Below are 8,897 nucleotides of genomic sequence, written 5' to 3'. Positions count from 1 at the left end.
TTGTTAGACATTTACATAACTTACAACGTGATCATCCCAGTAAGTCCAGTACCCATCAGACACCAGAACATTTTAAAATTTCCAAATCAAATTATCGTTAGGACAACTGAATTTCTTGTCCCAGGTACAGAAGTCAGATGTGAAATACACAATGCTTGCTATAAGCAGTGGAGCCTCATGGCAGCTTACACATGTGTTTGTGAAAGCTCGCTGAGGCCCGGAGAGAGCACGGGCCAAATTCCTACTTCCGAGCCTGCATGGCAGTTGACCTGGTGCTGCGTTCTTGGAACAAGCGTCAGAGGCCGGTGCAGACCCTCCACCGCCCTAATCAATGGCATGGGATAAACTAGCCTATGGTTCTCAAGTCAGACAAGGAATTAGGGGACGGGTGCTGGTGATTTGAAAGGGGCACAAAGGAACTTTCTGGAACGCTGGACATTGTGTCTATCTTGATAGAGGTGGTGGTTATATGGAGTGTAGTATAATGTATGTGTGTACATTTGTGGGCTGTCCACTTAAGAACTTTGCATGTTACCACAGGTAAATTTACACTTTGTATTTCTGTTAGGAAAGATAGAGAAAGAAGAAGGAAAGGAAGGAGGGTCCAAAAAGCCGTATCCCAAAATGGGGATCAAAAATCCGTCATCAAAGGTTTATGTGCCATTGGTTTCCATTGTGTTAGAATTTTGGCAGCTAACAGCTGCATGTTTGTGTTTTTAGTTATAGGTTTAAAAAGTTTTAAATATAGTTTTAAATGAAATATAAGTATGTTTAAAATATAAAATTCAAAGCAAATATATTTAAAATATAAAATTTAAGTCAATTTGAAATATAAAATTCAAATCAGATATGTTTAAAAGATGAACTACAAATCACTAGTAACCTCACAATCACTCCCAGTAATCTGAAAACCCAGGCAAGATTTAAGACGATGACCAGGGATGACCACAGCACAGAGGTACGCATGATTTTGTGGAGAGCACATAGGCCTCTGAATGTACCGGTGTGGCTTCAAATTTCAACTCACCAGCTACCTAAGGTCCTGCAGTTAGTACCTTATCAAACACACAGCCCCAGGTTCATCGTCTGTAAAGCAGGTAGTATGCCATGTGCCTCCAACTTGTGGGGGGATTAAGTGAGTACGTAATAACTAAAGTGCCCAGCACGCTTATAAATTGTTAGTTCTCGTCTCTTCTGTTTCCCATAATGCAGTAAAATATACTGGATTTAGAGAGGATGTGGCTACCCACAGCAAGCCCTGCTTTTGACTTGTTTCTCTAGAGGCAAAGGTGAACTTGCATTTCATCATCCACATGCACATCTGGCCTTCCATGCTGCCACTGACACATTATGCAAGACAGTCCACAGGCCCTGGATGGAAACATTCAACACCAATGGAGACCTTCTTTTGGGGAGAAAAATGACAGAAAGTGAGTAGGGCAGACCACTCCAGGCCTTGGTTCCGCCAGCTCAGGAGCACAAGAGAAATTCATCAAAGGACAGGAGGAACTTCTCTTGTCTTCCTGGGATTCTCCTTTTTCTCTCTCTCCCCAGTCCAGCTCAGGAAGCAGGACAAAAATAATCAGAGTTAAGAAGGCAGGAGGCACCTCCCTATACTTTGATCAAGAGAATGAAAATAAGCGTCTCATAGCTTATTAAAAGCAACAGTCGAGATGTCCTGCTGTGGAAGTGGTGTCTACGCTGGAGACAGGTGTGGCCAATCACACCAGTGTGTTAGCCACACCAGCGTGTTAGTCTCGGCATTCTTTGCTTCTTGTGAGTTTCCACCATTTGATCTACCAGAAGCATTTACTCACAAGGATGAACATTTAGTGCGGGTCTCCGGGCCAGGTGTCCCACTTCAGATCATTGCCTAAAAGAAATGGTGCTGAGCTACGAGGAAAACAAGTCAGGCCTGCCTCTGCTTGTCTAGTGAAACTTCAGGTTCCAGCAAATCTGCCTCTCAGATGCTATTGATCCCTAATAAACTGGGTTATTAATCTTCCAGTTTTAGAGGCCTGAACCAATTATGCCCTGGAAAGATATCTCAGTTTCAAAGCACTCCTCTCTGCCTGGGTCCTCGGGGTATGAAGGCCTACGTTCTGTTTTGGTAAATTCTTTCCAGCTAGGGGTTCAAGGCCAAGAATTGTTAAAGCTGGAGGCCAGAGGCTGGTAGGAGATTTGCTGAGATCCCCATGAGAGGTCTTTCCCCAATATTAAGTCTTTTTCATGCCCTTTCTAGGCCTTGAGACCTCAGGAAGTATTTGCCTTTCAAGAGGTCTCTTCCTTTGCTCTCAGGTCAGCTATGGGCTAACCCGCTTTGTTTAGTTTGGACCAGTCCGACTTTGTGGTTGCCTGCTCACCTTTTATTTTACTCTTGTAGAGCCGGTGAGTGCTTTTTTGAAATGGCCTTGAAAAGGTTTGTGTTTTTTTGTTTGTTTTAAATGTTTTTTTTAAAGATTTTATTATTTATTGTTAGAGGAAAGGGAGGGAGAAATAGAGGGAGAGAAACACCAACGCTGGTTGCCTCCTGTGCACCCCCTACTGGCAACCTAGCCCACAAACCAGGCATGTGCCCTGACTAGCAATTGACCTGTGACCCTTTGGTTCACAGGCTGGCATTCAATCCTCTGAGCCATTCAGCCAGGGCTGTTTATTTGTTTCAGAACACAACCTCTTTATTTCTTCTTGAGACATACAATACATTTTCATTTGGGGTGATGAGGATGAGCCAAATACTAAAGACAATGGCTAGCTCTCTTGCATTTGTTCCAATGGAGGAAGAGGACATTGGAACTCTACTGTTTTGGTCTATCAATATTCAGTTTAACAGACAATGGCTGGTGAGGGCCATTCCCTGGCAGCTTTCTGGGCCGACCAGTACCTATATCTTTTGGTCTTGGACCTCTCAAAGTTCACCACAGACAGAGGCCCTCTCAGAGTGGACAGCCCATTTGTCGGCACTCACACCGGTACTCGCCCCACCTTGTGATGGGCTCTTCGGGGAACTTGATCGCCTGTGGGGCTACCACAACACCAAGGTTTTCGAGGAAGTGGCAGGCAGCTATTTCGAGCTAAATGAGGTTTAGCTCCCATTTGACATTGTTCTTCATCCCCACCACCTGCAGGTGACAGCTTCTGGGAAATTTCACTGTCGCCTCACCTGCCTTCGTTGGGATCTTTTCTCATTTTCCTTCTTGTCTCAGCAATTTCTCCTCTTTAAACAACTCCTTGTTTTCAGGGGATACATATTCAGCTAGTTAGTAAGGAAATAGTTGATTACGATCCACACATTTCTTGACTGAAATTAGGTCACCCGGGACTCCAAACTCCTCTACCGACTGCATGAGGATGAGCTCCAGCTTGTCTCTGGGCCGCTGTTTCGTGTCCTTCACCAGCTTGTAGGTGCCGTGCCGCCAGTGCAGACATGGCATCAGGCCGGCCAGCGGCGCTTTCCGCCAGCGCTGCACGAAGACCGGTGACTGTGCCTGGTGCTGGAGGGCAAGGGTGAGCCTGACCTTGAAAAAGTTTCACAGACTCTCTCCCTGTTCTCTGTTTGCTTGCTATGTTGCAAGAATGTGACTCAACAACCTCCACACCCTGATGACTCAGCCCGGCTTTAATGAGTGGTGTTTTCCAGGCCTTCCCGGGTGGTGCCTCCTCTGAGGTTGTCCAGGTGCTGCCCAGGCTGGGGCACTGCCCTTGGAGCCAGGATGGGAGTTAAAACCGCTCCCCACAGGCAGGCAGAGGAAAAGACAAGGTGAATTCTGGGTTGTTCCACTCCCTGGGTTGTTCTTAGCCCTTCCGAGGCCCAGGCTAAGAGGTGTAAGTTAGATGTTAGGAAGAACTCACATGGTGGGATCAATTTTGAAGGGATCTGGCAGAGTGATTTCCTCTTACTTTGAGAAAAAGATAGTTACTAGAGGTTACCTGAAAAGTAATTAACATTACTTTTAATTGGTCTTTGATTTGTGGGGGTTTCAATTTGCTGGAACAAGAAAGACCTGACTATTAAGAAAATTATATAATTAGCAATTCAGAGTATTTCAGAATCTCTGGCAAAGAAAAAAGATGGCACAGAAAAAGAGATCACTGTGCATTAGAGCTGTGGCAAAGGGCCAGGCACTGGCTAGTGACCACAGGGGAGATATTAGTGAATGATGTTTGCTTGTAAAGGTATGCTTCTCTTTGGAAAGGAGTTGCTTAGGGGAATGGTATTTTTTAAAATTTAACCTTTATTATATTTTTCCATAGGAAATGGTATTTACATTTTTTTTTTAGATTTTATTTATTTTCAGAGAGAAGGGAAGAGAGGGAGAGAAACACTGATGTGGAAGAGACACATCAATTGGTTGCCTCTCATGCACACCCAACTGGGGATCTGACCCACACCCTAGTCGTGTGCCCTGACAAGGAATCGAACCAGCAACCTTTTGGTTCTCAGGCCGGTACTCAATCCACTGAGCCACACCAGCCAGGACAGAAATGATGTTTTTAATTATACTGTTACTAAATGGGAAAACTTTGATTTACGTGAAACTCTTTTTTTAATTGATGTTTATCTTAAACTCTTTTACCAGATTAAAAAAACAATCAGCCATCCTTGCAAAACTGCAAACACATTTCTATTTCCTGATGGGCTGCAACAAAAGCAGAAGACTTACACAATTATTAGTTTTATGAAAAGAGATGAAATCTGAGCACAAGTCACACATTTTCCAAAGATTCTTCTCTGTTTGCTGCAAGTTATCTATGAATCATCTGACACAAAACTGCTGTATACAAGGCCTCTCTGCTGTGAGGACATGGTGGACTCTATTAGGAAATGCACCCCAGTTCCTTATCGATTCACTGGCAGAATTTTCATAATACATGTTTCGGCCAACTAAGCTCGCCCTGCAGGGTGACGACGCGCCCCCTCCTGCGCTCTGGAACAGCTGCACTGCGCACCACTGGCTGGCTCGGTCCCAACAGGAAGCACGGGCCTCTTGGCTGCCCTGAGCCTGGAGTTTGTTGCCTAGCTCCCGACCACAGCTGTAGGCTTATTTGCTTTGTTCTATTTTAAGGAGGACCTTTTTATTTTGACATAATTTTCATTTTACAGAAAATTTACAAGAATAGTAAAAGAAACTTTTATAAACTTCAATCCATGTCTTTGCATTTTTATTTGCATCTTTGCCTTATTTGCTTCATTATTTTCTCTTTCTCTCTTTCTCCCATTTAAGAGTACGTTGATGTGGTGCCCCTTAGCCACTAGATAACTCCAGTGTGTGTTTTCCAAAAGTTCCGTGAGGAAGGTGACTGTACTTTTACACAGTACAGTTAACACAATGGGGAAACTAACTATCAATAAAATACTATTATCTACGAGGGGGTTGTATGGAAAATAATACAATAATTAATAAGTAATGATGCAAGAATAAACTGTGTCATGTACTCATAACTGTAAACCTACTTTTGCCCCATCCTGCATTTCATCAATTGCCCCCGAGTGTTCTTACTTTTTTTCTCCTTCTCCTGATCATGCACAGCATTTAGTTGTCAGGCCTATTTATTTTCCTCTATTCTGGAACATTTCTTCAGCCATTCTTCGCATTTTTTAACCCTGACATTATAAAGGAGTACAGTTATTTTGCAGAATGTATTTCGATTTGGGTTTGCCTCGTGTTTTCTCATGATTAGATTCAGATTATGCGTGTTTGGTAGGAACAGCACAGAACTGAAGGTGTGGCCTTCCTCAAGCCTCTTAATCAGAGGCACATGATATCCAAAGTTGCTTTATACCAATACAGTGATGTTAGGGTTGATGAGTTGATTAAGTGTTGTTTGCCACTGTGAAGTTATTCTGTCCTTTGTAATTACTAAGTAGTTTCTGGGAACATACTTTGTAACTCTGTAATTACCTCTGTCTTATTGCACTTTACCCATCAGTTTTAGTGTCCACTGATGACTTTCTACTTCTGTCACTGCTTTTATATGTATTAGCTGGCATTCTACTGTGATGAGAGGTTTCCGTTCACCTCTCCTGATTTAGTTGTTTTTGTTTATATTAATGAGGGTTATTTTATTCAATGGGGACTAATCCATTACCAATATAATTTATTCTGATACTCAAATTGTCTTCAGCTTGGCCAGTGGGAGCCCCTTCAAGCTGACTTCTGAATTCTTTCAACATATTCCCATGATTTTCAAACACTTTCTTATTTCTTGGCAGAAAATAAGATGTTCCAAGCTCACCTTCTCCTTTCCCTGACCAGGCCCTGGAATAAATCATTTCTCAAGGATCCCTGGTTCCTTTAGAGGGGAATGGTATTTAGAGACCAAGATCTTGGTGTTAAATATGCTCATTCCTACGAGTGTAGACGTCTCAGCAGACAGAAGTAGTTAACAATACACACAAACACACAGGAAAGTAGATAAATACAGAGACAGCGATATACATCAGAAATGTGCATGTATGTTCAGAGAGAGATTAGCTTTAGACACAGATGTGTAGTTACACTGATAACTCTAACTCCAACTCCAATGCAAAAACACTCCTCCCATGTTTGTAACTTCTTTTCCCAACAGTGAGGAAACCAGCTTCCATTTGCCTCAAACTCAGTAATACACAAACTGCAGTTTCAGAATTGCTAATCCACAGCCTTGCAAAAAGTAAACCTAATGAGAGTTCAATTTGTTTATAATTGTTAAGGTAAAATTTACAAACATTGAAATGCACAAATCCTAAGTATACAATTCAATGACCTTTGACAAATGGTTGCACCTGTGTGACCCTCCTCTCTGCATCTTCTCAGAAAGTTTCCTCCCTATCTTCCCAGTCAGTGCTGCCCCCACCAGAAGCGATGGATATTTTGCCAGTCTGCAGTCTCAATGAACTCCCCTGGTTTTGAACTTCCATTTTCATCTTTGCCCCACTCTGTGCTCTTCCCCCTCTGAAGCTCATGCCCCTCAGTGTCTGGCCTTAGGTTGTGTTTTGTCGGGTTTTCCCTGATTTCCCAGAGTTGGTTTCCAGTGTGGCCCCCAGGCATTCTTTGTCCCCAGGGCCAGAGAGTTTGCCCCTCCTCCAGGTTAGATGTGGAGTTGGTTACTATATTACTAGTCTACATTCCTCATTCTTCCTTTGGGGAAAGGACCACTGCCCTGAAGTGTACTTCCAGGTTAACATCATTTCCCAGGGACAGTTTCATAAAAAGGCACAGTTCCTCAAGATTTGGCAACATCACCCTGTCTGGCCCTGCTCAGTGGCTGGATTCTGAGCCATGTCTGCTCCTCTGTTACTACATCTTGCTTCCTTACTCCAGCTGGGTGACTGTCACAGTCCTCCCTCCCTAGTGACAGCTGGAGCCGGCAGCTGGTGCGGCTTTTCTCATGAAGATATCTTGTGAACATGACTATGATAAACAGAAACCATGTATCTTGTGGGCATTCAGTCAATGTGAAACCACTCGGTTCATCATCAAGGCATGGCAAGTGGCCAGAGTTGGGGGCACAAGCAGAGAAGGTGGGTGGGCCCCTAGGCACCCTGTAAACAAACGCTCAATGAATGCCTCCTTTTCAGTAGTGCAGAGCCTGGCCAGAGCTATATGGTGCAGGGCAGAAACTAAGGTGAGGCCTTAGAACCTGGAGGTCACACCCATATTAATATTCAGAAAACAGTAGGGTTATAATAGCTCATTTTTCCAGGCTTCCTAATGAAAAGGGTTAGTGTAGTTCTATCAAAGAGTGTCTGAAAAGGCTCTCTGACGTGCAGGAATGTAGTGCCGCTCTTCGTGCTGGCTCTGGTCCTTGATTGTGTTAGCAGTTCCATCAGCAGGGGCTTTTCCTGCCTGTCTCGTGTGTGCGTGGATTCCCCCAACCAGGCTGAGAGCTCCTGGAGGGAGTTGACCGTGCTGTGTTCCTCCTATGTCAGCACCAGTCCCCCGTCAGGTGACAGGTGTCCAGCAGATACTTCTGAATTGAATTGCGTCTTAGCCCCTCGACAAGGTCTTCTCCCCATTGTGTCCTGCCCAGCACCCAGTTCAGCACCACGCACCCAGCAGGTGCTCAGATTGGTTGAATGAGTCACAAACTAATTCCACTAAATTTTGCTGAATCGAAGTGCTGTTACCCCTTTTAGGAGTCTGCATTTTAGAGGAAGATAACATGAATGTGCAAGGTTAAATAATCCCAGTGGAATTAACCTAATAGTGGAATTACAGGCAGCAGAGGACATCTGTGAGCAGGGGGCTCTTTGGTGTCCCACCAGTCATGCCACATCACTCTTCCCCTGAGAACCTCAGAAGGTTGGGTGATAGAGAGATCATTACGTTCTGCAGACAGGACCCTTTGGCTATCTGCCTTTTCTGAGTTTTCTCTCTTACTCAATTTTCATCTGTTCCTTTATCCCAGCAACAAATAGACTGTAACACCTTCTTATAAAGAGCCCTGTAGGCAAGCCTCCTTTGCCAGAATCTCCTAGCTGCAAACCTTCGGAGTTTTCTGCTTTAATTCCTATTAAGACAGTGGAGGTCGACACCTGCAGGCAGGCAACCAGCGGCCTCGCAGCGCTGGATCCCCTCACCCACAGCCTCGTACATTTGAGGATTTGGTAATGACCCTGTAACCTCCGTCCTTCACCCAGGTGCCCGGCTGTGTAGGATCTGCCTCTGCTATGCTTCCCACTGCCATCCTGGCCCAGTTTAAGCCCTTGCTCTTACCTAGATTAATTTAACCATCTACTTCCTAATGAGTATACCTGCCTCTGGTTGTGATTGGATGTAAAGATATTTGGCCATAATCCCAAATTTATGATTAGCTTCCTACTGGGGCCACCAGCTGACGCACTGGTCCCCACAGGCAGGGAAAAGGCCAGGGAAATTTTAGTGCCTCACGCAGAACTCCATCCAGACGAGCTG

At 44.4% G+C, this 8,897-nt stretch overlaps 1 pseudogene; it reads right to left on the bottom strand.

The window, feature by feature from the left end:
• Window positions 1-2,826: 2,826 nt before the first annotated feature.
• LOC123807885 lies at window positions 2,827-8,670 on the bottom strand (annotated as a pseudogene).
• Window positions 8,671-8,897: the final 227 nt, after the last annotated feature.

Source organism: Phyllostomus hastatus, unplaced genomic scaffold (assembly GCF_019186645.2).
Source record: "Phyllostomus hastatus isolate PE091 unplaced genomic scaffold, TTU_PhHast_1.1 phas_scaffold_501, whole genome shotgun sequence".
Taxonomy (NCBI): Eukaryota; Metazoa; Chordata; class Mammalia; order Chiroptera; family Phyllostomidae; genus Phyllostomus; species Phyllostomus hastatus.
This window is presented reverse-complemented; position numbering and strand designations above follow the sequence as displayed.